The following is an 11,391-nucleotide window of genomic DNA, read 5'->3' as shown; positions in this document are numbered from 1 at the left end:
CTAAAGGGGACAAGGGTAAGTTTGGAACGGTGTAGAAGCTAAGTTAGCTGCATCATACTCCATGAGTATGCTTGCAAAGTCGAATGAATGTGCATTTGCCTAAATTTGAAGACCGTACCATAGCAATCATCATGACGCATCGGGGGAGACACGGCCTGCGGGGAAACACGCCAAATGCGTGATTTTTCAGTTAGTCATAGTTGGTATCAGAGCGAGTTCCAATATAACTCTAGAGAATGTGGAGTGGACTCGTCAACGAGTAATTTTCCTTTAAAAGGAAATAAAGTTGGAGAGTAGGCCAACTTTTTCCGAAAAGAGTTGTAACTTCTATGCTAGTTATTATACGAATCGAGTTGAGATTGTTTGAGTACTGTGAGTTTACCTGGCCTAAGTGGCACCCCACTTACGAGTGGATATCCGGAAGACCGTTTGGACGGTGGGTATACAATGGGACTGATCATCCCCACACGTTGGAAACTGGCTAACAGTGTGCGTTGTCATGCTTGACTAGCATCCCACTTACGAGTGGCAACTTGGATGACCGTCAGGAACGGTGGGCAATTGGAAGATGTTCCACACAGTATTACATGTTGCTGGAATCAACCTTGTGAAATTTAGGGATTCCTGAATGGTGTTATGAGATGCCCTTTAGGATACCTTGTTGAGATATCCTTTTGGCACTGGACAATTGAGATTCTTGGTAAAGTTGTGGACTCTTTTTAGATTTCTGGGTATGCGGTATGGAACGTCTGCTCAGAAGGTCTAAATTATTGTTCATGACGACCTGAAGAAACTCGTGATTTCTGAGCATCTGGTATGGGACTTTAGCTCAGGAAATCCGAACCAAAGAGTTTGTCCATAATAGTTTTTTTTTTTTGAATTTCGGGGACGAAATTCTTTAAAGGGGTGAATAATGTAAGACCCTTTGTTTTTAGCATGGATCATGCTGAATGATGCGTTATGGCCTGAAATGAAGCTTCATCCAAAGCTTATGTTGCTTAGGAAAAGGAACATTGTCCCTTGGCCAATGCGTTGGCAATGTTCAGCCAACATGGATGGATATCGGGTTGGCAGCGGACAACCAACATGGTTGCACATCGGGTTGGCAGCGGACAACCAACATGGCTGGACAGTGCACAGGGAACAACCATATTGGACGGACATTCAGGGAAACATGGCAACGGCCATGAATAGTGAAGCAAGCACCTCAAAAGTGGGACTTGGTGAATGATTTTTCCTCCCCCAAATTAAGTTCTAAAAATGTCGGTTTAACATATATAGGGAGGGGTAGTTGGTTGAAGGTGCACTTCCGGACCATGCACTAAGTAAGTGCTAGACGCATTTATGTGTCTAATATGTCTCAATTGTATGTATTGTTAGTGCTCGTTTTGTATTTATTTTGTAATTTTATGTCTTTGTAGGTATCTATAGAGAAATAAGCTCTTGCGGTGAAATTAGCTTGAAAAGTGGTGTTTTACACCCCCAGGATAAAGTACTAAAGGCACCCCAGAAATTCACCGGAAACACCCCAAAAATGTGCCGGAGGAACCCCAAAAAAATTACTATTTACGCCCAAAAATTACTATTTACACCCCCCATAAGGCAAGTGCTAAAGGGACACCCATACAGGATTAGGGGGAGGACATCTTCTTCCCAAATTCAAAAACCAGAAAAATGGCGGGAAAATGTATCAGTGAACTGGCAGAGTTTAGAATCAAGAATTTGACGTGATTTCATGAGACTCAATGGTTGGGAATTATTCGCATGACTTGACTGGTCCTAACAAGCGTGGTGTGGTTGATATTTTCGGTTAAAATTGGCTAGATATTCGACGAGAAGAAATCAGAGCAACACGGTTACAAGAGGAGAAATACACGGGATTTCGTTATTCTTCTCCGTGTTTATGTGTGTACTACTCGAGTCTGAAGCATGTTCAACCTGTTATGGACCTGTTTAGAGTCTGTTGTCTGAAAATCAACGCGTCAAGAGGTAAAATAGGAAGAAAATATTCCCGAGAATATTTTTCTTCATTGTCGAGTTATGAAGATTATCCGTAGTTATTATAGGGATTCCAAGGCCTTGTAGAGTACATAAAGACTGTTCAGAGGTCAGCGATAGGGTGTGGAGAGTTGGAGATTTTGGGGAGAGGTACAAAGCCGAGAGAATCGAGAAAGTCAAGTGGCAGAGAATATTTTTTTGCTGTTGTGGAAGACGAAGAACAGACAGCCGAAAACTGTCCTTCTTCAACAGTGTCAACGACAGAGCGGAGAGTATCTTATATGCTATAGCAACAACAACACTTTACAATTATCGTTCTTTGTAAAAGTGTTTTGCAACAATTACAAACGTTGCAAACACCCGATTTTCATCATTTTTTCTCCTTTTTCATCAATTGTAAAACACTTGTGAGCATCAATGAATTCTTTTGAGAGGTTTTTCAAAATGAGGAGCTAAACCTAATGCTTGGGTCTATGGAGGAAGCCTTTGTTTCGGTAAAAGTGATATATTTCTATTTTAAATTAGTTATTGCAATTTTATTATGATTTTTGCATGGAACTAAAAATTGATTATATGATTTTGGTTAGTTAGGTGTATTTTCTCTTCATAGAATATGCTTGCTTTAGGGTTTTGATATTATATGCTTGGATTAACATCTATTCTTTTGAAAATCTACATGTGTAGGCAAAAATATTAGAATCAATTTGAATGTTGAAGTTGCATAATTATTGTTTTATTAAATCACTAATATCGATCAATGGTGAAACTCTAGACCCAATCTCTCCATAATTTTCACAACACCTTTTTATTTGAGTTTTTTATTTTTATTTATAAAATCAAGTCTAAAATATCTGCTTTCACAAGTGTACCGTTTACCACTATCTACAACATTGTAAAAACCATATCAGTAAGCTTCATAACTTAGCCGGAATAGTGTAAATGATGCTTAGACCTCATTTATAGATGTGTAAACTTTCCAATGGAGCATGTTAAGCATGGGAATGACCATGCCATGCTGCAGACTTGATAATGCATTCGTTTGATGCATTTTTTATGGAATGGCCTACACAGACTTGGCCATTACCATTATTGTTTGGCCACGGCCTTGCAATATGTGTTATCTTATATTGCGGTTCCTTCGTGGATGAACTACGGTCCGTGCTTGATCCCTTTAGAGTAGCTAAGGGTACGTAGGCAGCCGCAGTGAGTTGCAGCATTTCTGGTCCAGGACTTTGTCCCCTCATATCATCTCGGTAGCTCGAAGAAACAGGTGATTGTGGCCAAGCTTGATGAGGCTTAGTTTCATGCCATCAAGTGGATGCTCATACTTCCTATCAAGCTATGTAGAGTTGGCAAGCTAAGTAAGGTATGGAATGGCTAAGGCTTGGAGCGGCCTATGCCTAAGTCCAAGGCTTATGCCTTATGCCTGGACAAAATTCGATGGTATGACGGTTGCTCGGCTAGATAGGAAATTCAGTGATGAAATTCCTACATTGAGTCAGATCCATATATGCATACAAGACGCATTGGCGTTGGCCTTATGGCCTTACACCCTTCGTCGGACAAGGGTAAGTTTGAAAAGGTGTGGAAGCTAAGTTAGATGCATCATGATCCACGAGCATGCTTGCAAATGCGAATGAAAGTGCATTTGCCTAGCTTTGAAGCTCTGATGGTTTTTCAAAATGGTTGTAGTTGTAGTGGTAAAACTGGGTGTTTTCAGACTTGTGAAGAAAACAATTTTTTTAGATTTTTAATTTAAAAAGGAAAATAAATAAAATAATTCAAGTTTAGAGAAAATTACCAAGACTAGGATTCCACCATTGACCAAATAAATAATAAACTCTAGATAGTTTTTATGCAATTCTATCTTTAAAATCAATTCTAATATTTTCCTCAAATATGTTTTTGAAGTAACAATTGTAATCAAAAAGTATAAAACATCAAAAGTTATTAAAACCCAGCATGCTTCATCAAGTTAATTCACAATTATTCAATAAAAACTAATAATTCAAATTCAATTCATGCAAATAATTAAATAATAATATTGCAAATAAATAGAAAAATTAGAATTATACCAATAAATTTTGTGCCAATGGCTTCCTCCGTCGTCTCGGCTAATGGGTTTAGCTCCTCATCCCAAAAACACACTCACAAGATAAATTCATGGCTAAAATAGGTGTTTTTATTGATGTATATAATATGAAACAGGAATTAGCAACGCTGTAGAAGTGTTCAGCGTCACTGTTACAAAGGGGTAAGTGATATTTAAGACTGCTGTAAACGATAAGTGATTACTGCTGTAAAAGAACGACACTGGTATTGTTATTTAAGACTGCTGAAGAACGACTGACTATGCGAGTCTGTTCTTCGTGTTCTTGAAGCTCTTCAATGGCAGCAGCAGCAGCACTGTCTTCTCTGTAATCGCTTCTCCTCGGCTCTCCTGGACTCTAAACTCCCTCCTAAGGTTTTCTAACCCTTCTATGATGAAAGCACGGCTATTTATAGCTATCCAACTCCCTAGAAACTCGATCAAATCCGAGAATAATCTTATTATTCCTCTCGGGCAGTTTGGAGAAAAATCACTTTCCTGTTGATTCACGTGGTTCTGTTCGCTATTCTCTCGTATCCAAACTATTCTCTGACTTGGAATGAACTGAATTGGTATATATCCACGCAAGAATATCCCATAAATCTCTCTGACCAATCCCAAACCCTAAACAGAGAAGTTGTATCCTGTTGGGACTTTGATCAATTATTCCGACTTATCCAGCCCAATTGGATGGGTCTAGACGATTGCATTAGGCCTGTTATGTCTTCTAGAGTCCGTAGGTACCAAATACACCCGTTTAATCTCCTCAGAACTCGCTAAGAATTCAACTCCAAAACTGTTGTCGCTGCAGCCAATTCTTCCCGCCAATTTCTGTTTTGAATTTTGAAGATGACCTCCCCCTATCCAGTTCCGGTGTCCCTTTAGTACATTCCCTGAAATAGGGTGCCCCTTATCCAAATTAGGGGTGCATTTAGCAATTCTTCTGGGATGTTTTCCGCACTTTTTCAGGGTTCCTCCGGGGTATTTCCGGTACACTTCTGGGGCATTTCCGGTACACTATCAACGGCGATCCAAGGGCCACATTTTTAGCAAATTTTGCCGCAAAGCCTTATTTATCCAAAAACACCTACAAAAGCATAAAAGACCATAATAAGTACAAAATCGAGCACTAATAATATATACAAATGAGATATATTAGACACATAAATGTGTCTATCAAATACCCCCAAACTTATTATTTGCTAGTCCCGAGCAAATCAAAACTACAAAATAAAATCCTAACTCACTGTTGCAGGCATCGTCGATTGCATTTAGCGTATGCAATAAGCTTTTAAACCACTAGGTGGCCCTAGTGGCCGAGTTACAGTCTCGGGAGGGCTTGCCAGAGATATACCCACAAAACCTTTACTCTAGACCCTAGCTATCTATGCAGAACCTTAGAAAGCACTAAAGAACCTCCTTGGTTGGCATACTTATTGATTACGGGAGGAAGTACCTTGACGCGAAATTCCAATTGTTGTACACGAGTTTGCACTCAAGCATACTAAAATTCATATAAAGTGACAGAGCTCTACTCAGATAGTTTGTGGACATCATAAACCGGAGTCAACCAATCACATGGGTAGATTAAGAAGATGGATGTAGAAAAAAACGTAAATGATGTTGACTAAGGTGAACCTATCCTAATGGACTGAGATACTGGTCTGGCCTAATATCAACCCACTGGCATATACAAGGGTACCAGTGGTCGATAATCCTAACTCTAGGTCAACTCAGCTGGCATATACAAGGGTACCAGTGGTCGACTTTATTGTATTTATTCTGGTTGGTCTAATGGTCTGGTCTAAATACTTTTTTTTTTGGGTATCTCAGTCACTCTATTTCACCCTAGTAATGGTAAAAACAAAAATAAAAAGAAGTGATCAGGATTCTTTCGATGTTTCCATCACGAGGATATGGTGAAACTACCATGTTTTTTTATCTAACACCTGAGCTCTGTGCTTTTATGAATAGACTCTTTAGATGTTCCATCTAGTCAGATTGGTTCCTCAACTCCTAAAACCAAAATGCTTCCATCCACTTAGATTGGTTAGTGCTATCCTTAATAGGCATAAATTTCTAGGTTCTGCAGTTATTTATTGCAACTAAAAGCCAAAAAAGTGTTTCTTCCCCACCCCCAAACTTAAATCTAACATTGTCCTCAATGTTTCTAATGAAAGAACAGTATCAAAAGTATAAATAACATGAGGAATCAGTAAATAGAGAAGTTCGGAAAGATAGTACCTGGGTGGAGTGGAACCAAAAACCACAAAAATATTATACAACATACAAACCGCCTCGATGGTCAATCAAGGGTAAACAGGGTCCTCCAGAGGGACCTCCACAACATCACCTGTAGGCAAGGGCTCCAAAAAGGGTTTCAATCTCTGACCGTTAACCTTCGAAGAACTACTACCATCCGGTGTCTCACAGCTCCATGAGGAAAAACAGTGCGAACAATAAAAGGACCCGTCCACCGAGAACGCAACTTCCCAGGGAAAAGATGTAAGCGGGTCATACAGAAGAACTTTTTGACCTGGAGAAAATGTCTTTCTTAGGATATTTATCATGCACAAGTTTCATTTTGTTCTTATACTCCTTCGCACTATCATACGCATCTCTACGAATCTCTTCCAACTCATTGAGCTGGAGTTTCCTATGGGCTCCGCCTTGTCAAGTGAAAAATTTAACTGCTTAATAGCCCAATAGGCTCTATGCTCTAACTCAACAGGCAGGTGACATGCCTTTCCAAATACTAAACGATAAGGTGACATTCCAATGGGTGTTTTAAACGCAGTACGGTAAGCCCATAAGGCATCAGTAAGCCTCGACGACCAGTCTTTCCTATTAGGATTAACTGTTTTTCTAAAATATGTTTAATTTCCCTATTGGAAACCTCTACCTGACCACTAGTTTGTGGATGATACGGGGTAGCTACCTTATGTGTAATACCATATTTCTTCATCAAGAGCCTAAAAGGTCCATTACAAAAGTGCGACCCTCCATCACTAATTATAGCTCGCGGTGTACCAAAACGTGTAAGTATATTTTCTTTCAAGAACTCTATCACAACCCTATGGTCATTGTTTTTACACGCAACCGCCTCAATCCACTTAGAGACATAGTCTACAGCGACAAGGATGTATAATTACCAAAAGAATTAGGGAACGGACCCATAAAGTCAATACCCCACACATCAAAGACCTCAACTATTAAAATCGGGTTCAAGGGCATCATGTTCCTGCGGAAATGGTTCCTAATTTCTGGCAACGTGCACAAGTGGCACAATAATGTGGGAGTCTTTAAACAATGACGGCCAATAGAATCCACACTGCAATATCTTAGCAGCAGTCTTCTTAGCACTAAAGTGACCTCCACAAGCATGATCATGACAAAAGGAAATAATACTGGACTGGTCACTCTCCGGTATACATCTCCTAATAATCTGGTCTGGACAATACTTAAACAAATAAGGATCATCCCAAAAGAAGTGCTTAACCTCGGCTAAAAACCTAGAACGATCTTGTTTACCCCAATGTTGGGGCATTCGACCAGTAACAAGATAGTTCACTATATTCGCATACCAAGGTGATTGGGTAACAAGGAACAGTTGTTCATCAGGAAAGCTATCCATTATAGGAAGGGAATCATTTGGGGAACTAACAACTAGCCTAGACAAGTGATCTGCTACTACATTTTCTGCGCCCTTTTTGTCTCTAATGTCTGGAGAAAATTCTTGCAACAATAGGATCCATCTAATCAATCTAGGTTTGGTATCCTTCTTAGACAAAAGGTATTTCAAAGCAGCATGATCAGTATATATTACGATCTTAGAACCTAAGAGATAGGGTCTAAACTTGTCTAGAGCAAACACGATGGCTAAAAGTTCTTCTCAGTAGTGGTATAGTTCAACTGGGCTCATTCAGAGTTTTGCTAGCATAGTAAATCACATGAAGTAATTTTTTTCTCGCTGTGACCTAACACAACACCAATAGCATAATCTGAAGCATCACACATGATCTCAAAGGTAGGTTCCAGTTGGGTGCCTGGACTATGGGGGCAGTAGTGAGTAAAGTCTTAAGCTTCTCAAAAGCCTCTAAACAAGCATCATCAAAGACAAACTTAACGTCTTTTGCAAGCAAATTGCAAAGAGGTCTAGAAATTAAGCTAAAATCCTTAATGAATCGACGATAAAAACCTGCATGCCCTAAGAATGACCTAATATCTCTTACGGTTTTTGGGACCTGTAAAGTCTTAATAAGATCAACTTTGGCTTTATCTACCTCTATACCCTTAGAAGATACGATATGCCCTAAAACAATTCCTGAACGAACCATGAAGTGACATTTCTCCCAATTAAGCACTAAATTTTTTCCTTACACCTAGTCAAAACTAATGACAAATGATGCAAGCACTCATCGAAAACGAACCAAACACTGAAAATCATCCATAAAGACCTCTAAGAACCGTTCTACCATGTCAGAAAATATGCTCATCATGCAACGTGAAAAGTCGCAGGGGCATTACAAGCCAAAGGCATGCGTCTATACGCAAAGGTACCAAAGGGACAGGTAAAAGTGGTTTTCTCTGGTCTTCTGGGGCAATAACGATCTGATTATAGCCAGAGTAGCCATCTAAGAAGCAATAGTGACTATGTCCAGCTAATCTCTCTAGCATTGGTCGATGAAGGAAGGGGAAAGTGGTCCTTCCTAGTGACCTTGTTCAATTTCCTATAGTCAATACAACACGCCAACCCGTGGTCACTCGGGTCGGGATTAACTCATTGTTCATTCTGGACTACAGTAATACCAGATTTCTTGGGAACAACCTGAACGGGGCTGACCCACTTACTGTCTGAAATGGGTAGATAATGCCTGCATCTAACAGCTTAAGAACCTCAGTTCGAACTACTTCTTTCATATTGGGGTTTAGTCGACGTTGCATCTCCCTAGAAGGTTTGGTGTCTTCCTCTAAATAGATCTGATGCATACAAACAGTAGGACTTATACCCTTAATGTCTGCTATGGTCCACCCTAAAGCTTCCTTGTTGTTTTGAAGGACGGTTACTAGCCTACTTTCCTGATCTCTATCCAAGTCGGAAGAAACAATCACAGGTAAAGTCTCAGACGGGCCTAAAAACACATACTTCAGGGTATCTGGCAATGGTTTTAGGTCCAACTTAGGAGGCTCTTCTAAAGAAGGAACTAGGGTAGACTTAGAAACTGGTAGTGGTTCGAACTTAGGTTTCCATCCATTACTAGTATCTAACAAAGGGGTTGAATCTAACAAAGAATTCACCTCATTAATCACATTATCATCATCAAAATCAATCCCAAAGTGAGCTAGGCATTTCTCTAATGGATCTTCTAACAAAGTATTTGGTAATGACTCCTCGACTAATGTTCCTATCATGTTTACCTCTTCTACGCTTGATTCATCTAGTTCAGAGGGTAGCTTACTAATATTAAAAATGTTCAGCTCAATGGTAATATTACCAATAAGACAAATTCATAATACCATTTCGATAATTGATGATCGCATTGGATGTAGCTAAAAACGGACGACCTAAAATCACTGGTATTTGGTTCTCTGGGTCAGGGACAGGTTGGGTATCTAGGATAACAAAATCCACTGGATAAATAAACTTGTCGACCTCAATAAGAACATCCTCGATCACACCACGAGGAATTTTAACGGACCTATTGATAGACACATTTTTGTGTCTAATATGTCTCAATTGTATGCATTGTTAGTGCTCGATTTTATATTTATTGTGTGATTTTATGTCTTTGTAGGTATTTTTAGAGAAATAAGCCCTTGCGGCGAAATGGGCTCAAAAAGCAGTGTTTTACACCCCCGGAGAAATGTACCGGAGGCACCCAGAAATTCACCGGAAACGTCCCAGAAATATCCCGGAGGAACCCAGAAAAATTACTATTTCAGCCCCAAATTGCTAAAGGGACACCAGAACTGGATTAGGGGGAGATCAGTTTTCCTCCCAAAATTTGAATGAAAAATTTGGCGGGAAAGAAGTGTTTCACGTCTGACAGTTTAGAATCGAGATTTTGGGCTATCCATGAAGAGATTAAAGCTATGATTTATCTTGGGATTGTTTCTTATCCCTCATCAGGCGAGGAAAGGGTCTTGGAATGGATCCAAATTGTCTGGATAAGACGATCAAGAGCTAAACAGGGTATACGTGAATATTCTGGGAGATATTCTCGAGAATTTGTTCACAACAGGGACCGGGAATATCTCTGGTGATTGGTTCGGATATATGGAAGTTATTTGAGAATATATTCACTGCGACGTTGGATTCTATGTTTAGAATATATACAAGGAAATCTCGGTGATTCCTGTGAGAGTAAAGAGAAAATATTCTTGCATTCAACCGAGAGGATTCAGAGTTATGACGAGATATTTTCATCCCCTGTTGGCTATATAAAGAGGTTACGAGACTCAGAGAAGACTGTCGAGAGTTGGGAGGAGAGAAGGAACGCTGCAGATCGAGAACCATGATTTCTCTCTGCTGCTGCTGCTGCCATTGATGAAGATGAAGAACACGAAGAACGGACTCGCAGAAGCAGTCGTTTATCAACAGTTTCTAAGACGCACACGCGTGGGTCGTAGTTCTTCGTACAACAGCAGTTATCGTTTATCGTTCTTTTTGTAACAGCTGAACAGCGCCTTTGCAACAGTTATTTCTGTTGCGATTTTTCTGTTCAATTGTTTTACTCATTTTTATCATTTGTAAACAACTTTTTGAGCAATAAATAATTATTTTGAGAGCATTTTTACTATGATGAGCTAAAACCCAACACTGGGACGACGGAGGAGGCCAAACTTCATACTTGGGGTAATTTCATTAATTCTTTTTAAGACTTTTGCATTAATTTAAAATTGAAATATGATTTGAATGAATTGGTTGTTATTTAATTTGATGATGTATGCTTGGCTTAGGTGTTTTGATACATCATGCTTAGGACTTACAACCAATGTTTTGAGAATCGACTTTGGCAAAATAAGAGTCCATATATGTTTTGAGCTATTATTGTTGAGAATAAATCATTAACCCTTATGTTATGAAGATTGACCGAATCATTAGTCCCAGTACCTCTCTACCAATTTGTCAATATTTGTATATATATTTTTAATTCTAAAAATCCATTGCCTTCACAAGTTCGAGTTTGAACGATACCCCTTATCATCAGCTAACTGAAGTGTCATCTGGGTAGGTTTCATCTCACCAAGTCCTAGCTTAAGGTACACATGGTATGGCAGTATTTTCACACTGGCTCCTAAGT

Source organism: Papaver somniferum, chromosome 5 (genome assembly GCF_003573695.1).
Source record: "Papaver somniferum cultivar HN1 chromosome 5, ASM357369v1, whole genome shotgun sequence".
NCBI lineage: Eukaryota > Viridiplantae > Streptophyta > Magnoliopsida > Ranunculales > Papaveraceae > Papaver > Papaver somniferum.
Note: the sequence above shows the minus strand (reverse complement) of the source record.